The 26,379-nt window shown below is 39.1% G+C and overlaps 1 protein-coding gene across 5 annotated transcripts in view; it reads left to right on the forward strand.

The window, feature by feature from the left end:
• CHRM3 (cholinergic receptor muscarinic 3) overlaps nt 1-26,379 on the forward strand; it is a 461,598-nt gene that overhangs the window by 147,242 nt on the left and 287,977 nt on the right. For 4 of the 5 annotated variants that reach the window (XR_012902822.1, XR_012902823.1, XM_025181843.2 and 1 more), the window contains exon 3: nt 1,628-1,746. The exons of the other annotated variant lie outside the window; for it this stretch is intronic. The gene's annotated coding sequence lies outside the window, so the exon portion shown is untranslated. The remainder of the gene's footprint in view (nt 1-1,627; nt 1,747-26,379) is intronic. 5 annotated transcript variants of the gene reach the window in all.

A 26,379-nucleotide genomic window follows, 5' to 3' on the forward strand; every position in this document is an offset into this window, starting at 1 on the left:
TTAATTGCTTTTCTAGCAGTTACCAGGCTGATGTTGAATAAATTGCCTATTATAAGATAAACAAATTTCCCCCTTAAAGGTTTTTTGTTGGGTGTTTAATACATCCTTCCCTATATTGACATTTATGTTTACATGATTCAGTTTTCATTTCATTTTGTTTGCTTAATGCATCCAGGAGCGGTGAGGTCTTCTCATGGTATTTCAGCTTCTGAACAGTGCAAATACCATGCAAAGACCAGATCTCATATGATTTTTGACCCTGTAAAGATGTCTTTGAGAAATTAAGTAGTATAAAACATTAGCACAAATACTCTTGAATCAGGTTACTGTGACACTCAGATGTAGAAATTGAGAGTCCTGGTCCTAAAAACTTTCATTCTTGTGAGTGACTACTCCTTATTCACATGAGTTATCCTGTTAGCTACTGAGTCATAGTTCACATGGTTGTTTACTTTGTACATATTTCTATTTCTACTGCTGTAAACCAGAAGATGCTTTTGAATGTTTAATATTTAGTGAAAACTATGGCTAAGTTATTTATTACTGCACAGAAGTACATAAGAAAAAGGCAAATCCAAAAATCCTTTAATAGAGTTCATATGAGCTTTTCCTTGTGAAAGACAACATGTACAACATCTGCATATGGTAAAAGCAAATAATAATTATTTTTTATTTTTATTTTTTTGCCACTTGACATTTATTTAATGGACCTTAAATGAGTGTAACCATTTATGGTTCTTTTGTGAAGTCTGTGACATGACCTTGCTTTGTAAACTTAATCGAGTTTCTAATGGATAAGAGTTCAGATTGTAGTGAGTACTTGTTGACACTAACCGTCTCATCCCTTTTCTCAAAATGCCCGAACCATTTTGAAGTATAAAGCCAAATCCTGCTTTCCTTGGGTCTGTTTGTGCAAGGAATTCAGGTTGGTCTGTGATGAATCTTCAGTCTGGCACCTTTCACAAGGCCTGAATTTACTTTAAAATAATGAAAAGCAAATAATATAATGAAACAAAGAACTTTTAAGATGCAAAAGTATGTAATACATGTGTTTGGAGATTAAAGGAAGGGTGGTTACAGAAAGTTCACATACCATTGCTTTTGTGCATATTCTCAGTATTTGAGTTGTTTTGGAACTGGATCCTTGGGTGAGTTGTAGCAATTGTGTACTGCTCTCCCTGTTTCTGTGTACTTGAGGATTCCCCTGGCATGCAACTGTTGACTCTTTTGTTTGGGAATGCTATTCCTCAGCATTAAGTTCTGCTGTTTGTTTCTGAGGAAAAGAACAGAAAGAGCAGGATAAATTTAGTTTAACCTGAAATATATTGTGTATAAAATACTGATTCATTATCAATTATTTTAAAACAAACAAAAAAAGAGGGATTTCAATCCTGAAAGGTCATCTTAAAAGAAAAATTGGAAAGAAGAACTGTAAGTATTTAAGCCTAACACTGGTTGTAAGAGTTTCTTGCCAGATGATGGTAATAATCAAATAGGTTATAGTGTAATTGTTTTGAAAGGTATTTTTAAACAACTTGGAGGCTTAGTAGAATACATTGGTTAAGAAACATTTTCTATTGTCTCAATGTCTAAATGTTTTTTGTTTTTTTTGTTTTTGTGTTTGAAGATTTTGGTGATTATGGCAAATTTTACAGCAGTGAGTAGTATAATGGACTACAGGTTTGATGAATTACAGTCTTCTGCAACATGACGCACCATACCTACCTAATTTCTTCCTTGTCAATAGTAAGTTTTTCATTGATTATCATATATTTATTAGATGCTTCTTATTGATTTCATAGAATGAAATTCTTTCTTGGAGAACAAGTATGTTTCTTGAGATGTGAAAGCATGATAACATTTGAAAAAAATTCCCCTTTGAAATATACCTTTACAAAAGTGTAGCCATTTTCAGATGTCTCTACATTAAGCATCTTGGACCTGCGTCTTACACTAAAGGCCCCTTTATGCTTCCAGAGTTTTATATGGAGATCATAAAATGGGATAACTGATTTCTGGTTTAAGGCCCTTTCTACTTGTGTGAAGAGGTCTTAAGGTAAATGAGAAGATTCAAACAGATGCAGTATTTATTATGTATTGTATCAGAGAGATCAGAAAATTTAAAAACCAAGAAGTCAAAACATAAAATACTTAAATGGAAGAAAATATCTGAGGGTAAAAGCTTCCCTGTAAAAATTTTATGGCCTCCATAATCTGTTTACAATATTCAGAAGCAGCATTACATACTGGATGAACAATAATCTCTCTCTCTCTATCTCTCAAAAGTTTTTCCTGCCAGGTGACAGAATGATGTCATCCCATTCTCACGCTCTCTGGCTGTGAAAGCAGCCAGAGGAAGGGGGGTTGGAGAGCCTAGCAAACACGGGGTACAGCCCGCTAGTATACATTTTTAAAAATAGGCTCCATGTATAACTCAGACGACATTTCAGTAAGCAGAACTTATTGCTGAGGCTCAACATTCAAACTAAATAGTCAATAGTTGCATGCCCGGGGAATGCACAGGATCTAGATCCACAGCAATAAGATCAAAAGTACTGGTGGTTCATTTGACTTAGCTTCAGATTAAACACTGACAAACCAAAATATGGTACCAAAAAGGTCAGCAGATCTGCATCTAACTCACCTGAAATAGGACAGTCTCATACCCATACTCCAATTTAAATATAAAAAGTCAAGAGTTCCACTGTTTTGTTCTTCCCCTTTTTAGGGATCATAATGTGGGTTCTGTACCAAAAGTTGGAAGTCTCGTTATAAGAATGTGTACACAATAACAATAATTGCTTTTAAGATTTAAGATTTGCCTACTAATGCTTGTTATAATGCTAAGTCTGTGCACTGTCCATGTGGGCTCAGATTAGAAAATAGATTCATTCCTGTGTGAAAAGTACCTTTTCTTTCCTCTAGCTTATCTAGATTTCATGAGCCTAGCTGTAGGAAATATAGCCAGATATATCAACAAAGGAAGGAGACTAACAGTCTCAGAAATGCTTATATCCAGCCTAGAAAGGACAAAACATAATGGCATTAATCACATTTATACTTAAGTTGCGCTCATTTGCAGTAATTAATTATGATTATAACTGAGTTTTCAATATTCTCATCTACACTTGCCATTTCTGATGTGTGGTAACACTCTGTTGAATACAAAGAGATGTAAATTTTTGTCTGGGAACTTTTTTGCTAGAAGTGTGTTCTTTGTGATAGTGAAATATAATGTTTTGTTGTAAAATTACCAGATATGTAAACTGTGCCAATTTTACAATGTATTCGGTCTATTTCATAGCATATAAACAGAATGTGTATTGTGCTAAAATTATATGTATATATTTAATTGTTATGCATAGCTACATAATTTATACATACTAGATGGAAATGGAATGGAAAGGTGAATTTTGGCATTCTGGATCATGCAGGACTTTAATTTATGAATATGTTTAATTAGAAAATATTCTTACAGTAAGGATATAGTTTCGAAATATTTTCTTCCTGTAGGATAGGAGGGTTTTTTTTCTGGAACATTTCACTGTTAAGTGGTAGGACTTATATAATTCATTGTACAACAAACTAACATACAGCTCTCTTTAAATTCCTTTTAATACTAAAATATTCTTTACAAAGTCATATTTCACTAGCTATATTTCTTTGTTGCTGTAGCTTTCAGTAAGGATATTCAAATCAAATCTTGTACCTGTATGTGGATGAGCTAATTTTACTTTTTGTAATCACAAAACCAACTATTTTATATAGATAGGATTTCTGAATAGAGCTTTAAATCCAGTATATTGGCAGAAATTTTGTAGTTGCCTCAATAATCTTTAATTTTATATAAAGTACTCAAAAGTACTTAAACGAATAAAACCACTTCAAAAATTCCTGGAAAGAAAAATATCACATTAAAATAAATAAACCCTCCGAGGTCCTTTTAGGAGAACTACCACTGGTATTGTTCTTCCATCCCGATAGGCCTGTTCTTCAATAGCACCTGCCTGTTTCTCTTTTTCTAATGATGCAAATGCAGTGTTGTCTCCCACATGTACTGAATGTACTATGAATGAACCAGGGAACTAGTTAAACAGCATTGACAGCCTCACCTCATTTGTCTCCTTTTGGCATATTATTAAGCAAAGTGATATTGTTTGATAAGTTATCTGACACCTGTTGATTCTGTGATGCAGTCCCTTGGACATTCATTGATTTCTGTATTTTTTCCTGACCAGGCTTTTTATTTGCTGCATTAGTAAACTGCTCTAGAGACTTGACCTCATTCTTTCCTTTTTTCCTTATCAGCTAGCGTAACACATATTTTAGTTTCTGGTTTTTGCCTTTCTGATTTATCATGTAATGGAAAGTCTTATGACATCATGGGTAGAAGAATCAACTTCCTGCAATATAGAAACTCCTGTGCATCTTTCTAGTCATTTACACCATGGGACTTGATTATAATCTCTTTTATAGAGGCATGCTGCTTTACTGAGCTGAACTTGACTGAAGTTACTTGTTCTTTACATGCGCATGAGATTAAAATTGAGCCCACGGTGTTTTGTACATGGCCAGACCGAGAGAATCGAGAAATTCTCATCAATTAAAAATATTTTCTCCTACTGATAAACACTCTACAGTTTCTCCAAACACACAGTTTCTGTAAGAGTACGCTTAGGTTGCTATGTTAAATTTGTGACTCTCTCGAATCAAATTTCTCAAGCAGGGAAGCATTTTGTGATGTGTAGAAACGGGTGAAGGTTCTCAATCCCCTAAAACTGATTATCACTTGTGGCCTAAAATATGAAATCAGGGCTACAGTAGTAAAAGCCCAGATCTAATCCACTGCACCAGCCACACTGTAGCCAGATAAAATCTGAAAACAGTTTACAGGAGATTAAATTTGTTGTAGTAGTATATTTGGTTTTTATAGATTTTCCTCTCTTCATTATTGGAAATTGGGATGCCTTTGTTACCAAATCCTAGAGGATGCGAAAGGACACCTCCAATATTTGTTTAAAGATCCCTCACTTGGTCACAGTTCCACCATTCTTAATTCACGAATCATGTCACTGAACTCAATTTGACTCCCAGTGGAGTTTGGGCACATGAAGGTGGTAGAATTATGCTCTTATACTATGTCCACATCATGAGGTAGGAGTGTGATTCCCAGTTTGTGTGTACAGATAGTCATGGTAGTTTGATGACAGCTAGTGAAAGTATAAATAGAAGTACAACCAATTAACCCTGTGGGTACACCCTTGGTACAGCTAAGCCGTTCTGCGGCTGTGTGTGCTACCTTGGCAGCACTACTGTTTATACTGTTGCTAGCTCTCCTTGCGCTAGTACAAGTATTTGTGTGCAAACTATGAACTACACCCTTACTTTGTAGGATAGACAAAGCCTTACTGGCTGTGCTGAGCTTGTAAGGGGGAGGAAAAGATCCTGAGTGAAGGGGGGCAAGGAATGAGAAAATCTAAGGTGCATCCACTGCACCTTAAACCTAGTGCATTTGATACCTAGCTGGGCTCAGCCCTCATTACACTTAACTGTAATTTTGTTTGAAAACTGCATTTAAATTTAGGTCTTCTTCTTATTGAGTAACTTCATAAGAATTTTTAAAAGTGGAACACATTTTTTTTAAATAGTAAATGTGTGGAAACATAAGGATGAAACAAAAGCCATAAAGAGAGAATGCCCATGTTTATGAGAATTAAGAGAAAAAGGGAATACTTAGACTTTCCAGAAAGGTAAATTGTTCAGGTCATATGTTAAGTATTAAGATCAAAGAATGAATAAGGAATCTTTATTGTATTTTTATTTTGAAGGTACAGTGACAACAGATATAAAAAGACAGGGGAAAGGTGCTTTACTAGCAAAGTAAGAAAAAAACTATTAAGAAAACATTACACCTTTTTGAAGGGGCGAGAGGTGGAAATAATACAAATGAGTTAACATTTTTTCTGCCTAACAAACAGTTTATCCAAAAGTGGAATACTTGCTACTTGTGTTTCTTTAGTACCAACTAAGGTAGCCAGCATCAACAATTATAGGCAAACACTATAGACTCATCCCCAAACCCCATCGCAATGTTGAGGAAGTAGAAATCTGGATTCACATTTGAACTTAACAGTTCATGTCTGTCTCTATAAAGATTCTTTATTAAACCTACCAAACCTAACAACTCTAGGGGTGTGTCTAGACTACAGAGTTTTGTCGACAAAAGTGGACTTTTGTCGACAAAACTATACCTGCGTCTACACTACCACTGAGTTCTGTCGACGTAACGTCGACAGAACTCAGCAGTTTTGTCAACGCTGGTAAACCTCATTTTACAAGGCATAACGCCTTCTGTCAACAGAGTTCTGTCGACAGAAGGTGTTATTGCATCTAGGGTTGTGTCTAGACTACAGGGTTTTGTCGACAAATCAGCTTACTTTGTCAACAGAACTGAATGTAGTCTAGATGTTCTTTGTCGACAGAAGCTTTGTCAACAGGATCTGTCGACAAAACTTCTGTCGACAAAAGCCTGTAGTCTAGTCATACCCTAAGTTAGAGATTTGGACTTGGCTTTGAACTCTGGCTTGAACCTGTCTACTTTGACACCACGGTGTCTGATTTAAGTGGAATATTTCAATTTTGAAATAAAACACTGGCTGTGTCTACACTGAGTCACTTATTCCGGAAAAGCAGCTGCTTTTCCGGAATAACTTGCCAGCTGTCTACACTGGCCACTTGCTTTTCCGGAAAAGCAATGATGATCAACTGTAAAATTGTCAGTGTTTTTCTGGAAAAACTATGCTGCTCCCGTTCGGGCAAAAGTCCTTTTCCGGAAAAACTGTTCCAGAAAAGGGCCAGTGTAGACAGCACAGTAGTCTTTTCTGCAAAAAAGCCCCGATCACGAAAATGACGATCGGAGCTTTTTTCCGGAAAAGCGCGTCTACATTGGCCACGGACGCTTTTCCGGAAAAAGTGCTTTTCCGGAAAAGCATCCTGCCAATGTAGACGCGCTTTTTCCGGAAATACTTATAATGGAAAACTGTTCCGTTTTAAGCCTTTCTGGAAAAGGGTGCCAGTGTAGACGTAGCCCCAGTGTCAAACAGTAAAATCCTCCATTGTGTTTCCTGCTTTAATGTTTTCAGTGTGAAAGTTCAAAAGTCCTTATCGTGTTCTGTTTAGTCCTTTTCCCACTAGAACTAGCACTGGGTTTGGCTCATGAATGATACTCGTAGGCAGATTTAATTTGCTGAGCTACTAGGAGGACTATCATGACACATACCTGTCATTGGCAAGTTAGCAGAATAGTAATAGCAGAGAAGGTGAATTGAATGAATGGCAGTAAAACAGATGAATCGATTAGTGCATTATTTATGGAAATAGTGGTAACGCTACTGCCACATGCTGGGTTAATAAGCGCAACAGGATAAATAATTGCTAGTGTTTATCCTTAAATTTCCTGTGTTTGGCTTTAAATTAGGTCTTTAATATTGCCTTAAGCATAAAAATGAGCACAAAAAGCAGGTAATCTAAAAATTGACCAGAAAATTTCCTTTATTTTTACGAGCATCTCTGCACTTCCCGTTCCATACCCTTTTACACTGATCCATTAAAGATTAATGGCTTGCAAAGCTTTACTAGAGAAAAGAAAGCTAGTTGTGAATTACAGGAAGGATACAGGAAAAAAAAATATTTTCTCAATCAAAATTGTTAGTTCTTATGGGGGTCTTCTGTCTTTAGAAAAGATGGGTTGTATTATTCAGCAGCTATTTAAGGACCTGCTTGAGCTAGTAACCAATGGCATAGTATCCTGATCAAGTATTTTGGCAAGAGGGTTGAAGATATTTACTGTTATACTATAGTGCTGGCATTTCTGCACATTTCAGTTAGCATATAGAACTCTTCACATGTTTCCTGAGTTGCTAGTATGTTAGTGTAAGAATTCCTGCAAGCTAAAAATTTAAGTGAGTAAAATACATCTTTTATTGCTGCCTATAGAATTGCACTGAACTTGCAAATGTGGATCTGGATCCAAAGCCCACTCAAGTCGGTGGAGTCTTTAGATTGATTTTAGTGGGCAATGGATTAAGAACATAAGAATAGCCTTATTGGGTCAGCCTAATGGCTCATCTAGCCTAGTGTCCTATCTTCCAATACTGGCCAATGTCAGGGAATGTGCTGAACAGGCAATCATTTATTAAAGTGATCTATTCTTTGTCATCTATTTCCAGCTTCTAACATATAGAGGCTAGGGACTCTCAGAGCATGGTGTTACATCCCTGCCCGTTCTGGCTAATAGCCATTACTGAGCCTGCCCTCCATGAATTTATCTAGCTGTTTTTGGAATCCTGTTTATACTTTTGGCTTTCACAACATTCCCTGGCAAGGAATTCCACAAGTTGACTGTGCATTGTGTGAAGAAGTGCTTTCTCCTGTTTGTTTTAAACCTGCTACCTATTCATTTAATTGGGTGACCCCTTGTCCTTGTGTTATGTGAAGGAGTAAATAATATGTCCTCATTAACTTTCTCTGCAACAATCAAGATTTTTATAGAGCTTTATCATTTTCCCCCTTATTTAGGCTCTTGATTTGTCCATGCCAGCAAACAAGTAAAAATGGGCAAAGGAACTGTTAACTCAGTTAAGTCAGGATGCATGGAATTATAGATATCTACTGCTGAAACTCAGAGTAAATCCATTACTCTTTAATTTAAAAAAAAGGATTTAGAATTAGACAAGTCCTTGCTGTAAAAATCTCAGTGGAAATGCAAGAAACCTAAGATGAGCCATTATAAATTCAAAACAAAGAAAAACCTCAACCTTAAAGCTGTCCAAGATCTCTTCCAGACTTCACAGAATTGTTTTTTAGCATCTTGGGATGTAGGAAAATACAAACAGGATCACTCGAAGTAATTGCAACAGCGAAATGTGAATGAAAGCACTACCGTTTCACCTCTGGGGAGCTAGGTTCAAATCCCTTAGTAAGTCACAAATGAAAAAGTATTGCTGTTTTTGTCCCTGTCTTTGGTAGGTATTGATTCACATTTCAAAACAACTCCATAACTTGATACAATTTGCAGTCCTGTCATGGAGAAGATTGATGATTTGGTTTCAGATGATTTTTGTGCAAGAGCATGACTGAAGTATATTGGCAGCTTTATAAAGAAATTTGCATGGTCACTTGTCTATACAAAAGTTAGAGACTAAATTCCAATTTCATACTTAATGATACTCTCTAACATAGGTTGGTTTGGCTTGAGGGGGAGGAGAAGGGCCTTTAGGCTTCTGTAACTTATGATAGCTAGCCGGAAGGGGGGACCATATGTCAAATTTTAATTGGTGAAGCAGAAGAATACCTCTATTGCTTGTCTCCTCCACTACTTTGTGTTACATCCCTTAGACTACAGGGCAGTTGGCATAAGAAACACCAGCTGAGAATTTCTCTCTGGTGGGAATTTTTTTTAAACTGGCCAGTTGCAGCCAGATTCCTTAAGTGGGGTAGCAGAACAGGCAGAGAAACGAGCCCTTGCTTTTTATTAGAATGTCAAAGACAATTTTGAGGTAATAATATGAGCATGTAAAAGTAATAAATATGGGGAAATAAGATGATCCAAAGACTGCAACACTGCATTGTTGATGTCACAGGATGTGAAAGACTATTTTAAAGCTTTTAAGGCAGTTCCAGTAGGTGGAACTAGCAATTGGAGAAAATCATTTAAATGTGTTGTATGGTATTCAGAAATAAAAGTAGCAATTATTTCATGTGCACAGTTTAGTGACTGTTGGCCTAAGGCTTCAGAAGAAGAATAACGAAGAATAACCAAGCCATTTTAGCTTGACTCCACTATTTTGTGAAACCAGATTCCTATCTTGTACTGTAATATTATAACCAAGAATGCTCTGTAGATCCATTAGATCCATGTAGAACCACTCTGACAGAAGATTAAATTATTCTGTTTCTAGCCAGTGCCCATTTTCAGCTTTTTAAACCATTGCTTTCCTTCTTTTTTTTTTTTTTTTTTTTTTTTAAAGCTGTGCCTATATAAAAGGAGGTTTATTATGTATGCTGTGCTCTGTCTTCAATAATATGCATGTTTCATTCTCTGCCCTTGCAGTTTGAAAGCCTGTATATCTTTTTCTTCCTCATATTGGGTATAGAGACAGAGTGCTGAGCATCCACCCACTGAAAATCAGGTTCCTGAAAGAGGTCTCAATTTGATCACTAAAAAAAATGGTGGCACCTCAAATCATAAGTATCTTCTGAAAAAATAGCCCTTTGATCTCTCCAGTATTCTATCCCTTGAATTTTTAATGTGCATGGCAGTTTGATGGAGCATCACTATTTAACTATTTTTTTTTGTCCAAAATAGCCTGGATTTGGTTTTTGTGAGGGAACTTATGGTGTGTGTCTCAACAATGATTGCATCCCAGCAAGTTTTGTGGATAAGGGAGAAGCGGTGGACATGGTTTATCTAGACTTTAGTAAGGCATTTGATAGAGTCTCGCATGACCTTCTTATCAATAAACTAGGGAAATGCAACCTAGATGGGGCTATTATAAGGTGGGTGCATAACTGGCTGGATATCTGTTCTCAGAGAGTGGTTATTAATGGTTTACAGTCATGCTGGAAGGGCATAACACGTGGGGTCTACAGGGGTCTGTTCTGGGATTGGTTCTGTTCACTATCTTCATCAACTATTTAGATATTGGCATAGAGAATACACTTCTTAAGTATGCGGATGAAACCAAGCTGGGAGGGTTGCAAGTGCTTTGGAAGATAGGGCCATAAATCAAAATGATCTGGACAAACTAGAGAAATGGTCTGAGGTAAATAGGATGAAGCTTAATAAGAACAAATGCAAAGTACAGTACTCCACTTAGGAAGGAACAATCAGCTTCACAGGTACAAAATGGAAAGTGACTGTCTAGGAAGGAGTACTGCAGAAGGGGATCTAGGTATAAAAGTGGACCACAAGCTAAATATAAATTAACAGGGTGACGCTATTGCAAAAAAAAAAAAAAAAAAAAAAAAAAAAAAGCAAACATGATTCTGGGATTCATTAACAATAGTGTTGTAAGCAAGACATGAATTAATTCTTCCGCTCTACTCTGCACTGATTAGGCCTCAATGGGAGTATTGTATTCAGTTCTGGGTACCACATTTCAAGAAAGACGTGCAGAAATTGGAGAAGGTCCAGAGAAGAGCAACAAAAATAATTAAAGATCTAGAAAATATGACCTATGAGGGAAGACTGAAAGAAGTGGGTTTGTTCAATTTGGAAAAGAGAAGACTGAGAGGGGACATGATAGCAGTTTTCAAGTACCTAAAAGGGTGTTACAAGCAGGAGGGAGAAAAAGCAATGGGCTTAAATTGCAGCAAGGGAGGTTTAGGTTGGACATCAGGAAAAAAATTTCTAACTGTCAGAGTGGTTAAATACTTGAATAAATATCTAGGAAGGTTGTAGAATCTCCATCATTGGAGACATTTAAGAGCAGTTCAGATAAACATCTATCATGGATGATCTAGATGGTGCTTGTTCTAGCCATGAGCACAGGGACTGGACTTGATGACCTCTTGAGGTCCCTTCCAGTTCTAGCATTCTATGATTCTTTGGATGATAAAAGGCTGGAAAGGAGCTTCCTTGTAGGTGGCTGGTGGAAGAGTTCCTAAGTACATGACAGTTTTTATAAATTTGGGGTAATATTACAATATTAATAAAGTGTTAGACCGCTGAGGCTGGGGCTATTCAACATGCAGCCTGCGGGCTGCGTGCTGCCTGCAACACATTTGTTTGTGACCCCCCATGTGATTTGGGTTGATATATGTTTTAGTAGTTAAATTCCTTGACTGTTATTGCTCATTAAAAGTGCTGACATATGGTTGGAAATTGGGTAAATATTGCATTTTAATTAATATCAGCAGAACTGACTTAAATAGGGCCTGCATGTTGTATAGTTTTTCCTTGTTTTGTATTCATGCCTGTCAGTGTGAAAGAAGCTATTTGCATATATTTGCATATATATTTGCACATATGTGCAACCACACATAAGTTGTGTCTCTCGGCACGTGCTGTGAGTATCATTGTGGCCCCCCAGGCTTCCAAAGCTGCGTAGCCCTGACCTAGACCTTTGTATAGGCATCTTTATTGTTGTTTATATTTATATAAAATAATCTTACAGTGAATAGATTCAAAAATATGCAGCCGTGACTGGGAATGAAAGAGGGAGGTGGAACATAGTTCCTGAATAATACAAGTATATAACATCATCTCTGTACAGTGAATTTTTTTAACTAAACCAGAATAAGCCAAACCTATATTCAACTAAAGTTTAAAACAGTCCTAAAAACCATCAGAAAAGGGGGAGTTCTTTAGAATGTGAGAGATTTTGTACAGAGTGTCAGCACATACATTTTGAAATTGCTGATCATCATGCTTTAGTAAACTAAGGGTACGTCTAAACTACATGGCTCCATCGACGGAGCCATGTAGATTTGTTTGTTTGGCAAAGGGAAATGAAACCGCAATTTAAATAATCGCGGCTTCATTTAAATTTACATGGCTGCCGCGCTGAGCCGACAAACAGCTGATTAGCTGTTTGTCGGCTCAGCGCGCTAGTCTGGATGCTCTCCTGCCGACATGAAAGCCCTTTATCGACCTCCCTGGTAAACCTCATCCTAGGAGGCATAACGGGGAGGTTGATAAAGGGCTTTCTGATCAGCTGTTTATCGGCTCAACGCGGCAGCCATGTAAATTTAAATGAAGCCGCGATTATTTAAATCGCGGTTTCATTTCCCTTTGCCTACAGCCCTTATCTACATGGCTCCATTGTTGGAGCCATGTAGTTTAGACACAGCCTAAGAAGAAAGGCCATATTGTTTTTGGTATGACCAAGACACTGTCCATGTGAGAAGTCTGAATTATCAACTTTAAGGAAAGGAACAATTTTAGTAAGAAATCTTGTAATTAAATGACACATTTTAAGACCAGTTCACAAAAGGGCTTGTCGAAATAACCTTCCTATAGAATTCAGGAAAACACTAAATTAAATAAATAGATACAGAAATAAAATTGTGATGTAACTACTTTGTAGTTAATCGGCTGGATCTACATCATTTATATCTCCTACTTTGCTTTGCTACTCAAGGAGCACAGTCAGTGAATGTGGAGAAAGCAGTGATGGATGTAAAGAGAAAGATTCTAAAAAGCAATTTACATCTTTTAGCTAAGGAATGCAACATATATAATGTTAAAAGGATTATAAAATATTTTTCAAGGGGAGGAATGAGATTCATAATTCTAATTCACACCATGAAAGCACTCAAGCAAAGCTAAATACTCTTTTATAAATAGGATATAGATTAATAGGATAGCTTATAAGTAGGCTAGGATATAAATTAAAGCTGAGTAAATATTCAAGATTATAGATAAGATATGGTTATTTTTATTGCTTTCAGTAAAGGTGTCTAGATATGGAAAATTTACTTTGATGGAAACCTTTGATAGGAGATTTGTAAGAAAGCTAAGCAAGATTTCTTTGACTCCCCCCCCCCCCCCCCCCTCCCATATCATTTTAGAAGGAAGAGGCTTTTTGAGACTATTTCCTATTTTGGTTCACTGTAACCACCAACATTTTGTTCGGTACCCAAATTTTATTGAACTTGCCAGGTGTTCTTAAAATCTAGCATTATAACAGGCTTGAAAGCAGTGTTAGTGCCTCAAGCCTCTGTGTAAACTAGCTTTTCTTGGGTTCTCATAACAAATGGAAAAGCAAATTTTTCTTAGGTAAAACTTTATATTTTTTGGAGATTAGGTGAACTAAACCATTTTTTCTACAACTGAAAAAGATTTAGTTTGAATTCTGGACAGAGGATACATTTATCTGTGCATGTCTTTACTCAATTGAAAATAATAAGTCTCTCACTTCTCTGTCTATTTGATCTAAATAATACTTGCATTATTAAAATACCATGTAGATTGTTGTGTGCCTTCGTATATTTATTTACTGGAGAGAAGGAATTGCAGGCACAAAATAAACCTTGAGTTTAAGGAGGCAAATTATTTGGATTCTTCTAAATTCTACTTCTTGAAATGCTGAAGAAGCATCTGCAGTTGAGTGCATAATGTAAAATAAGCATAACTATCAAACAACAAGAAGCCACATTAACTGGAAACAGAAGTTTGTAATGCCTCAAGATTCTAATAATTTCTAATGCTACAGAAAGAATATTATGTACCAGTTTGTGTCCTTTGATTCTAATTTCTGTGGGTCAGGAACATTTATTATTTATTCAGCACATTTTACTTAATTTGCTCTTTGTGTATTACATTCAGCACATTCTAATTGAAAATCTAACCCAGAGTAGTTCTGTTCCTGTGATAAAGTCCATGAATTTATTTTTATAGTTTTCATCATTAAGCTTATGCTATGTATATCTAAACTTTTTTTTGCCAGTGTCATGCAAATACTACATAGTTTGAATAACCTGGTAACATTTGGTTCAAGTAATGACAAGCCATATACTAGTTATTCAGACCAATACATTACTAACCCAAAGTATATATAAATTGCTCTGACATTAACTAAGCCAATAGGGCCATGTTTATCTCTCTGTGTCTGTACGTCATGTATATTTGTATACATAATATAGAGAGAGGTGTTGGACTAAATTCACGAAGGGCATTAAGCATGGAATCCTAGAAAATCACTAAGATTTACAAAGTCTGAATTCAGTACCTAAGGCTTCCTATACAATGAAAGGGAAGAGAAAGGTGCCTCAGAATGGGATTTACAAAAGCCAGCAAAGGAGGGAGGCCATCACTAAATCTAGCCAATGGGAGGTGTCAGGGCAGTGGGTGTATCCTAACACCTGCTCCCCCCGAAAGAGATTAGTGCTTAAGTAGAGGCTGGATGGAAACACATGTGTTACGTGACCATGTTGTTTTGCAAATGGCTACTGAAGGAGGAGGAACACCTCAAAATTTTAGCCCACATGTTAGGGTACCTGGGATGTGGAAGACTTCTGGATCAAGATCCAACTACCTAAGTGGAGGAAGGGATTTGAACTGGATTTGCCACCTCTTAAATGAGTGACTTAACCATTAGGAACTTCAAGGGGTAGCCAAGTTAGTCTGTACAGGATAAACTTAAAAAACAACAAATAGTCTGGTAGCACTTTATAGACTAACAAAACATGTAGATGGTATCATGAGCTTTAGTAGGCATATTCTGATATAGGGCTTCTTCAGTCTATTCTGTTAAAGCTGTTCTACTGTGGATAAATCCTTTTAAAACATCATGAACCAGGGGGACAGGTGAGCACCCTAGGCATCTAGGGAACTTTTACTACAAAAAAAATGTAGGTGCCAAATGAATTAGTCTGTCGGGTCCCAGGGCAGCTGAGGAGGGATTCTGTGAATCGCATTGTGGTCTGATTTGGGGATTTAGTTTCCAAAAGTAGAAGTTAAGCACCCATGTCGTTTGTGAATCTATCTCATCATAGGCCACATGAAAGAGTAGTTAAAGCTAATTATAGATCTAGCTTTTTTTGAAAGAAACAGCTGAGTTGCAGGAGTCACTCTCACAATATGAAAGAGCAAACATGAAAAGAATCTCACTTTCATATCAAAGTGTATGTTGTATGCATCATTTTTCCTTTGAATCTGTTATTGTGTACACTTAATAATTCAAGTCTCTACTCGAGGTGTTGAGCCAGCTAGTAAAAAAAATACCGACTGTAAAGGACAGGGAAATGAATGGAAAGTCACAAATTTGAGCAACTTGAGCTGGCTGCATTAATCATTTGATGAGATATTGACATCTCTATTCTTGCCAGAAACAAAGCAAGGTCAACAATCATTATCTGTTAACTGAAATCCTTTGTACTTCTATACTTGTTTTCACCGAATCTCCTAAAAGCACTTCAAAAATGTTAACTGTCACAAGATACCTATAAATTAGGTAAGTATTGCAATAACCTTTTTAAAAGACGGGCCTGTTTCTACTCTCGCCTTTTTGAAGTTGCAGTCACCTGTATCTGTTTTGAGAGAGATTAATAGTTCCACACATATTCCCTACTTTAAACATACAGAATCTCTCTCACACAGTTTGACTCATTGAAGTTGGAAGAAACTTACATACTTAGGCTACGTCTACACTTCAGGCTTCTTGCGCAAGAACTGTTTTGTGCAAGAGTTCTACTGCAAAAGATCTTCCACAAGAGCACGTCCACGTTGCCATATGCTTTTACACAAGAGATGTGTTTTTGTTCAAGAGCATCCATGGCAGTGTGGACGCTCCCTTGCACAAGAAAGCTCTGATGGCCATTTTAGCCATAGGGGTTTCTTGCGCAAGAAATTCATGTTGCCTGTCTACACTGCCTTCTTGTGGAAGAGCTCTTGCACAAGAGAGTTTATTCCTCGTGGGGAGAAGAATAACTCTTCCAGAAGAAGCCCTGTGTGGAAGAAAACATTGTCTTCACACTGAGTTTGTAAGCAACAAGTAGCCAGAGGCAGTTTTATTACGAGCTGCAGCAAGGGAAAAACTGGTTCGAACAGGGGGGGAAGCTCCCCCCCCCCCGAGGCAGATCTTCGAATACAAGCAATTATGAAGCAGTTTATATACTGTCTATTAAATATAATAACAATAACAATTAGTCTCCTTCCCATTACAAACACCAATGGCTAACAGTTATTTAGTTCCACCCAGATGCTCCTTATCTCAGGGTCAGCATTCTATCCTTATCTCCGTATGGAGGCGAGAGGCGAAGGCAGCGTCTAATTACAGATCTCGCGTTGTCAGGCCACAGACTTAGCCTGCCTCTTGCTCTCTTGTTAACAAGACCAAGATGGCTGCACACAAATTCCCTTATTCCCTTTTCCTGCTTCCACAATCCCCCCTTTTGTGCTTACAGCACAACTACTTTTCTAAACCTTTATTTTCATTAAACATTACATAATTAGTACAAACGTAAAAGCTATTTCTATTACTACATCTTTTACAACAACAATCAAATATGAAACTTTTAATAAGCAAAAGCAATATAATCATTAATATCTTCAATATAATTCTATGATGGGGCTGTTCTATAATTTTAGTAGTATAACACAACATATCATAATTAGTAACCAAATTAGGGAGGGCAGGTACATGCTGATGGTACCTGTCCATAAGCACAGAGTCTAGATCAAAGAGAGAAACTTAAACTACTCTTACAAGTTTCTCCTTGGCAATATACAATACTTCGCTTCTTTCACCAATGTCAGTTCTTAATGTCTTTTTGTAGTCAGAAATCTTTGGGCTTTGGCGGTGTCAGAGGAGTGGACTTTTCTTTTTTTTTTTTTTTTCTTGAAACAGTCGTGGTTCAGCATCATTCAGGGGAGAGGTTACTAGCACATCACTTTGTAATATTTTGGTTCTTCTGGTGTCCAGCAGGTGGGAAAGCAGGACCAGAAGAGAGAGGCTTATCAGCAAGAGAGGCTATCGGTAGGATCATTTCGAGATGGAGAGATCTTTTTGCAGTGAGAAGCATTGGCTAACAGTCAGTTCTTGGCACTTCACAGCGGTGTTGGTGGTTAGCAAAACTTGGTAAAGGTCTTTCTAGAGCAGTCTTTCGCTGATGGACATAAGAGTTTCTATTCTCTGAGCTAAAAGCTAGCTAGCTCTTTTGGAACTAAGGTTATTTCTTAGGAATAAAGCAAATTGTAAAAACAATCCCGCGTGGTTATTTGGTACTAGCTTTATCAAAGTGAGGCTTTTTTGGAATGTGGTTGCTAGGAGAACTAGGGTCACAGTAACTGTTGAACTGTTTTACTTCTTAAGCTGGCTTAATACTTTGAGTTTGTCAGTTCTCAGCAAGATACTATGGTCTGCTTCAGTTTACTCTTATAGTTCCTTTCTCTTGACTTTGGGGTTCTTTTTAACCTACAAGGTTAAATACAATTTAAGGGGTTTTAATTTACTCTGGAAGTACGAGTACAGCACTAGCATTATTATAAATGTTAAAATCAAAACTTCTCACATAATTTGGCAAACACTATTTAAATCCATCTTTAAGATATTTCATCGCTTTACTGGCGCTGCCCATGATTATAGGTTTGACCTCTACTGCCTGGTTGAGTGCTGCAGAGGTAGGTGTTTGGCATGGTCCATGGTGTTTCTTTATCTGTGTGTACCTAAGACGGCTAGCCCCGACATATCTTTGGGCATTGGCTACTAACTCCTCGATCTTCGCTTGCAGCGCCAGTAAACCTTCTTCTAGGTACTTATTTCCGCCGTGCTACTCAGAATCTCATGTTAGGTTACTCATCACTGCTAAAGTGCGATAGAGCTGCATTCTATCAACGGTCAGGATCATCCGGTGAGGGGCTGTTATGCACACAGATGGATATGTAGAGGGGCAGGATGGAGTGATTTGTCTGGGTAGTCAAACACTAGTAGGTACCGTTTATTTGGACTAGCTCGATGTTTTTGTTTCTCTGAGACAACTACATCAAACTTAGGCAGATTCGTCATGATGTTAAATGGGCAGGTACATAAAATTTCTTTATCAAAGTGGGTGCAACAATCCCTGGGTATAGGAAGGCTCTTACACTTTCAGAATAAGCGATGCCTTCGATCTATCTATATGCTCATGCTTTGGTACAGGCAGGGAGGTTACCATTCTGATCTGATCTGAGTGAGGAATTTTCAGAGGGGCTAAAAACAAACTGTTATACTATGCTTTGTCCAGGTGGGCCTTTGGGTCTTCATGGATTCTCTACTTCTTTACTCCTATAGGTAGGCACGGGGGAGATGGGGACTCACCACTATAAGGGCTGGGTGGTTAAAGCTATCTTATTCTTCAATACTGGCTTTCTAATTCCTTTAATTTAGTTCTATTAATTAACAATCTAATTAATCTCTCGTCTAAATATTTCATAACATCCATGCTGCAGCAGTTGATTTATGCTGCTGACTCTGGGGTGGATCACTCGACCATGCTCTGTAAGGAGATTTATGTTGCAGAATGTGTCTCCTTGTTAGGGCAGATTTAGCTTCTAGTGATTACATCTTCAAATTCAATTCCCACTAGTTGGCTTTTAGGGTGGCTTTTAGGTTACGTCTTCTCACGCCCTCAAGCTAATTATAACAGTGTGTGAGGGAAAGGTTTTAACTGTTTATTTTTTTCTGGACGGCCCCCACTTGTGCGTTGAGAAACATCCTTGGGTAGCCTGCGATTCCAGCCAGGGAGGCTGTAGTTATCTATTCGCTAACAAGGGCTTGAGAATCTTTTAAAGTTGCTTGGCAGCCCTTTCCTACTCCTGCGTTGTGTTCTGTGTATATGTTTCCAACCAAAATGCCTAGGGCTAATATGGCTTGATGGTCGGCAGGCATTCCTTCCTTGAGAATTTGGAGGAATACTTCCCACAAGCTGTTAAGTCTCTTCTAAAACTCAGTGTTTTGCTTTGGATCGGACAGATTTGTAACTAGAACCCGTTCTTCCAAAGGGAAGATTTGACACCTTTCAATTATCTTCTGTGCCTCCTCTCTATCTTCAGTAATGTGTGGTAAGGGCCCATATAGGGCTGGGCATAGAGAGGAGTAGAGGGGGTAAAGTTGGGCCAAATTCCCCTTAAGCTTGGGAGAGGCTGTGCACTTGCGTGTAAGTTACATTTCTCACTGCAGGGTGGATTTTTGCTTTTCTGAGCTTCAATCTCATCCCTCAGGGCTTTAATTTCTTTCTCTGTCAATCTGTCAAATGCTTACAGGTTCTTGGACCATGATGCACGTACATGTAGTACGCAGGGGTGCCTTTCAGCGGTCGGGGGGGGGGTATGCTTAGACTGATCCCTATCCATTTTAGTCATTCAGGGGAGCATCCTGTCCACTCCCCGTCTGTTCAGTGGCTTATAGGAAACTAAATCTACACACTCCAAAGAAGGGGTCTGCTGGGTCTAGAGTGTCAGACTTTATCAGCAGCTCATGAAATAAGGGGAGTCGTCACTCCCTCACATATCTGCTCGGTCTTGAGGTTTGGCTGATCCCCCTTTCGTCCAGAACTCCCTTGTGGGAGAGCCCTGGTGTGGCTGGAATCAGCTTACTTTTCAGAGACCTGGGCAGCGGCATTCACACTCCACTCATTACATTCACACTCAGCATGCTTTTCGTACAGAAATTTTCCTACTTTTAGATGCATCTCTCATTATGGACCTCATCCATATTTGGGGCAGCAAACAACACTGTTCCCCCCAGGGGGAGCAAACAACACGTTTCCTCCTAGAACCACAGCAGTTCTCAGCACTGCATAAACCTAGGTGCCTTATGTCCGGATGCAATACAACCTTCTTCCCGTACCCGGGGCGGCACCACCAATACCACAGCAGTTCCCAGCACTACATAAACTTAGGCCTACTCGGGGATAACAAAACAACTTCCCCGGAACCGTTTTGCGTCTGACCTTGTTGCAGATTCAAGAAGTTCGGATGGCGTGAGCCCACAAGAAGCAGACGACCCTACAGGCAGTCCTCCTCCACACCCCAGTAGAGATTTCAAAAGGTCTCTTACCTCTCGTTTGGCGCCATGGGGGCGAAGGGGGACGGTCTGCAGCCTCTGTTGCTGTCTTCAATCGGGCGTTGCCATCCGAGTCATGGCACCAAATTGTGGAGGAAAACATTGTCCTCACTCTGAGTTTTATTTATTTACTCTGAGGCAGTTTTATTACGAGCTGCAGCAAGGGAAAAACTGGTTCGGACAGGGGGGGAAGTTCCCCCCTCCGAGGCAGATCTTCGAATACAAGCAATTATGAAGCAGTTTATATACTGTCTATTAAATATAATAACAATAACAATAACAATTAGTCTCCTTCCCATTACAAACACCAATGGCTAACAGTTATTTAGTTCCACCCAGATGCTCCTTATCTCAGGGTCCCTACCAGAGTCAACATTCTATCCTTATCTCCATATGGAGGCGAGAGGCGAAGGCAGCATCTAATTACAGATCTCGCGTTGTCAGGCCACAGACTTAGCCTGACTCTTGCTCTCTTGTTAACAAGACCAAGATGGCTGCACACAAATTCCCTTATTTCCTTTTCCTGCCTCCACACCTGTTTTCCAACACTGTACTGTAAATTTACTTACACAAGAATGTGCATGCAGTGTAGATGTTCTACAAGTTTTTGCACAAGAACAGCCATTTTTGCATTCTTGTGCAAAAAACCTGTGGTGTAGATGTAGCCCGAGGGTATGTCTACACAGCAGTGTTATTTCGGAATAACTGATGTTATTTCAAAATAAGAAAATGCACATTTACACAGCAAGTCATTATTATGAAATAATGTTGAGATGGAGGACTTCTTACTCTGACTCGTAACTTTCATTTAATGAGGAGTAAGGGATGTCGAAGGAAGAAGACTGTGCCAAAAGCTGAATAAGCTATTTTGACTTCAACTACACAATTGACATAGCTGAAGTTGGGTAGCTTAATTTGACTTTTGCCCTGAAGTATAGACATGCCCTTAGAAACTGCTACCACCTTACAGCAGAATAATTTATGATCTAATCTACTGAAGTCTCACAAGTTTATGAACCGACTCGGTGTTTGTTTTTTGCAGGGGCTTTTGGTGACTGCAGGCTTGACTGGAAATGGGACTTTTTTTCCCATTATGTATATGTCTACATTGTAATTAGAGCGGCAAGGAGTTCTGTGGCACCTTATAGACTAACTGAAGTGTAGGAGTATAAGACCCACTTCGTCAGATGCATGTCATCTGTGGGTCTTTGCCCACGAAAGCTTATGCTCCTACACTTCAGTTAGTCTATAAGCTGCCACAGGACTCCTCGCTGCTTTTGCAGATTCAGACTAACATGACAACCCCTCTGATACTTGATTGTAATTAGAGGTGTGTTTGCAGAACTTGTAGACATACCCTGGTAACTTTGACCTAACTAACTGGAATAGCAACAGTAGTGAAGCGATCACTGCACAAGCTTGCCTGGGACCCTGAATATAGGGTCGTATGATTAGCCTATGCTGAAGCCCTTGCTGGTGCATTTTCCTTGCTATTGTTGTTTGAGCTATCTAGATAAGCAGTGGGCAATAATTGTTGACTTGGGGAGGGCATTCCAAGAATTTGGAAAGTGGTCAAGGGCCACAGTCTTAATTGATATTAATGGAGGAGGTGCGGGGTCTGGGATGGCGGTTGGGTGCAGAAGGAATCTTGGGGTAAGAGATTGAGTGCAGGAGGGAGTGTGGAGTCTGGGGGAAAGTTTGAGTGAAGGGTTTTGTTACCTGGTGCAGTATCCAAGAGGGGGTATGAGTGCAGGAAAGGATTCTGACCTGCAGGACTGGTGTAGGAGGGGATGCAGGGTCTGAGGAAGAGTTGTGACTGGGGGCAGGAATGCAGAGGGGCTTGTGATCTGTGGCAGGGGTTCAGGAAGAGGTGCAGAGGGTTTGGATTGTGATCTAGGACAAGGGGTTGAAGTGCAGGAGAGGACGGGGTACCAGATGAAGACGCTGGCTGTGAGGCACTTACCCTGGACAGCTCCCGGGCAGAATCTCAGTGGGACCCTCTCACACTGCCAATGCCACAAGCACAGCCCAGGCAGCTCATTTCTGGACAATGGGAGCTATGAGGATTGTGCTGGGGGAAGGGGAGTGTGCAGAGCCCCCCTCCGTGGGGCACACAGTGCAAACACACACATGGCTCCAGCAGCTGCTGCTTTGTGCTTGCCAGGAGGTCTTGCTGGGTCACAGGACATTAGCGCCCAGAGGATTTGTGGTGGGCCAGATAGGAAACTTTGATAGACTGTATTTTGCCTTCCCAGTCTAGATCAAAGCTAGCTTACATATGTTTATATTTGCTTCAGTCACATCTCTGGGTATGTTTAGACTACATGCCTCTGCTGACAGAGGCATGTAAATTAGACTTCCCGACATAGTCAATGAAACAGGGATTTAAATATCTCCCGCGTCATTAAAATAAAAATGGCCACCGTGCAGCACAGCAGTCAAGACATGAATTGGTCGACAGGGAACACCTTTGTCGACCGCTCCTGTAAACCTCATTTCACAAGGGATGAGGGAGCTGTTGACAAAGGCGTTCTCTGTCGACCGAGCTGTGTCTTGACTGCCACGCTGTGCCGACGATCAGCTGAGCCGGCACAGCGTGGCAGCCATTTTTATTTTAACGAAGCGGGGGATATTTAAATCCCCATTTCATTGAATATGTCGGGTAGTCTAATTTATATGTCTCTGTTGGCAGAGACATGTAATCTAGACATACCCTCTGATTGCAGGATAGGCATAGTTTGAATCTGCCTGTTCCATTTTGTGTGCAGGCAGTGTTGCGAGATTTACTAAAAGCAGATTTTTCTTTGCAAGGAGCAGAAGAACATTTGAGATGCCACTGTTATTAGGGTCTTTTCAAATGCCTTCACAGACAGAGCTGGAGAGGGGAAAGTGTCCTTTATGAACCATTTGCTAATTGTTCCACTGCTGACAGGAAAAAAAGAAATGATTATGATAACCCATATTATAAATTCCCTGTAGCAGTAATTTCCACTCACTCAGTTTATCATTGGTATTGAGACTAGGAGTGCTACAGCATCCCCTGGCTTGAAGCAGTTTCCATAATATATAGGGTTTTTCAGTTTGGCTCAATGGTTCACAGCACCCCCACTAAACACTGTTACAGCACCCTTGCTGTTTGCTAGAACTCCTACTCTCCACTGCTGCTCTTCTAGGATATCTTAATCCCTTTTCAGCTGTTTGTTTCTGTTCTAATTTAAGTTGCTGCTGCACATAGTCCTGTCTTATCCAAAGCGCACTTTGGTACTGCTCATGAGGCTGGACTAATTAAAAAGTGAAATCTTTTACATCTGTTGGATTATTCTGCATGAATATTTTACTCCAAGGAAACATTAAAAAGTGAACTAATACTGACCCTCTTTCTCAAAGTATGGTAGCAACACTGTTAAACAAGTCAAGGTCTTCCCTATGCTATCCACAGTCTACCTTGGATAATTGTGTCTTACCTATTAAAAACCTCCACCTGGAGTTTCAGTTGTCAGTCATGTTTCAATTACTGTCTTGATGCAATATGTAGTATTGAGGTACATTGTTAAACAGTGGTGTTTTACTCCAGTAGAAGTGATGTATGAAGTGATGCCTGCACAAAGAGTACCCAGCATTCACCTGGAATTAAAATTGATATTCAGGGCTTTTTCCAAAGTGGAGTTATTGAAAAGACTTCCATTCTCTTCAGTGGACATTAGATCAGGGTCTCAGTATAAGCAGTGCTCTACTCTGGAGCTTAGTCTACACGACCAGCCGGTAGATATACTTATGTCACTCAGAGATGTGGAAAATCCACGTCCCAGAGTGACATATTGACACTGACCTAACACGTGGTGTAGACAGTGATGTGTCAGGGAAGGGGTCCTCTTGTCAACATACCTACTGCCTCTTGGGGAGCTGGAATCCCTGCGCTGATCAGAAAAACCTTCCTGTTGGCATAGATATTGTCTTCACAGAAGCACGACAGTCATGCAGTTGCATCTGGTAAATCCTGGATTAGCGCTGTTAAATGAATGCCCAAGATTGAAAGTGTGACCTTTCAGATCAGACATGAAACTATGTTGCTGACCACTTGTGCTCATTAGGGAACATGTGATACTGCTTTTGTAAGGAGCAGGGATATTAGAGCAGTTGTTCTGTCCAGAATCCAATCTGTGTTACATTCTGCATAGTAAAGCTCTCCCTGCAATTTCAATTGGATAATCTAGTTGTTACTGCTCTCTGTAAATTGTTTTGTCAGTTTGCAGTTAAACAGTAGCTTTGATCTATCCTCTAGGTAGTTTTGCTTCCGAGATTCCTTTTTATAATGTATGTGTGTATATATGTGTGTGTGTGTGTGTGTGTGTGTGTGTGTGTGTGTGTGTGTGTGTGTATATATATATATATATATATATATATATATATATGTGATCTAGACACTGCATGTTCTGGATTTGGAAGAATGAAGAATTATTTATTGGTTAGTTGTGAGAGTCTTAAGAGTAGAAGGCATTTTCCATCTAAAAGACTCAACAGTGCAGTTGTTATGAAGAGTAAGGCTATGTCTACACTACAGAGTATTTGCAGAAAAATGGCTGTTTTTCCAAAAAACCTCACGGAGTGCCCACACTTCAAGCGCGTTTTTCTCAAGTAAATTGAAAGAACAGAGGGGTTTTTGAGAAATTTGTAATCCTCATCCTACGAGGAAGAATGCCTTTTTGTGCAAGAGCTCTTGTGCAAAAAGGCATACGTGGATAGGGAAAAGGGGTTTTTTTGCGCAAGAAGAGGGAAGAGGAAAAAGCACAGGTGTGCTGGGTGGCCATCCTGTCCATAGCAATTACTGCTTACTTGCGAGAGAGCATGCAGGCAGTTTGGATGCTCTCTTTTGCAAAAGCACATCACTTTTTCAAAGTGCTTTGGCGGTGTGGACGCTTTCTTGTGCAAGACGTTTTTGTGGAAGATCTCTTCCGACAAAAGCTTCTTGCACAAAAAGCCTGCAGTCTAGATGTAGCATAAAGGATTATATATTGCCATGAAAGTATGGATTTTGCAGAAGGAATTGTGGATGTGGTAATGCTCTAAGAAGCTGGAAAAGAAATAAGGAGACTGCATCAAATTAGAAAGTCCTGAGAGAATCCAGGCATCAAATAAGCATGATCCCAGAGCAACATTTTAGCTTGTACAGCAGGTGAAGCAAATGAGCCTGAAAAACTTAACAGTAATTGAATGCAAGTGTTGGAATAGCAGGCCTCTAAAGACAAGTGCCAGCTTGTGTCAGAGTTATGTTCTTGCCAAAAGTAGTGTGGAAGCAGGCTTTAACGAGGGTGTAATTTTAAGTACACTGCATTGAATCCAATAAAATAGTCATGAACATAATTTCTTTGTATGTTAGGTAATTATGAGATAAAGATATATTTTTATGGTAGATGATGTATGAATATTGCATGACAACCATCCCTATTCCAGAGAAGTGATAACTAACTATTGAACAAAATATATGGCCATTTTTACTCTTGGATTCTACAACAGCTCCTCTACTTAGATGTATTTTCAGATGGTTAGAAGGTATGTCCATGTCTCTTTCTTTGTTTACATATTGGCAGATAAGCTGTTGCTTTGAGGCAAGATTATGGTGGCCCCCTTGGATTCATGATAGCTGGATTAGTTTATCATTTGCATAAAATACATTGCCTATTTCATCAAAAATCCAAATGTATAATTCATTTTCAAGCTTCAAAGATTCTTTACAGAGTCTACAGCTGTTGTAAGTTGTATTGGTACACGTATAGCTCTTGGTAGCATCGTGTCGCAGATCTTATTCCAAATTTCCCTTAGATGCTACGTGGGG

Source organism: Pelodiscus sinensis, chromosome 3 (assembly GCF_049634645.1).
Source record: "Pelodiscus sinensis isolate JC-2024 chromosome 3, ASM4963464v1, whole genome shotgun sequence".
Classification (NCBI taxonomy): Eukaryota; Metazoa; Chordata; order Testudines; family Trionychidae; genus Pelodiscus; species Pelodiscus sinensis.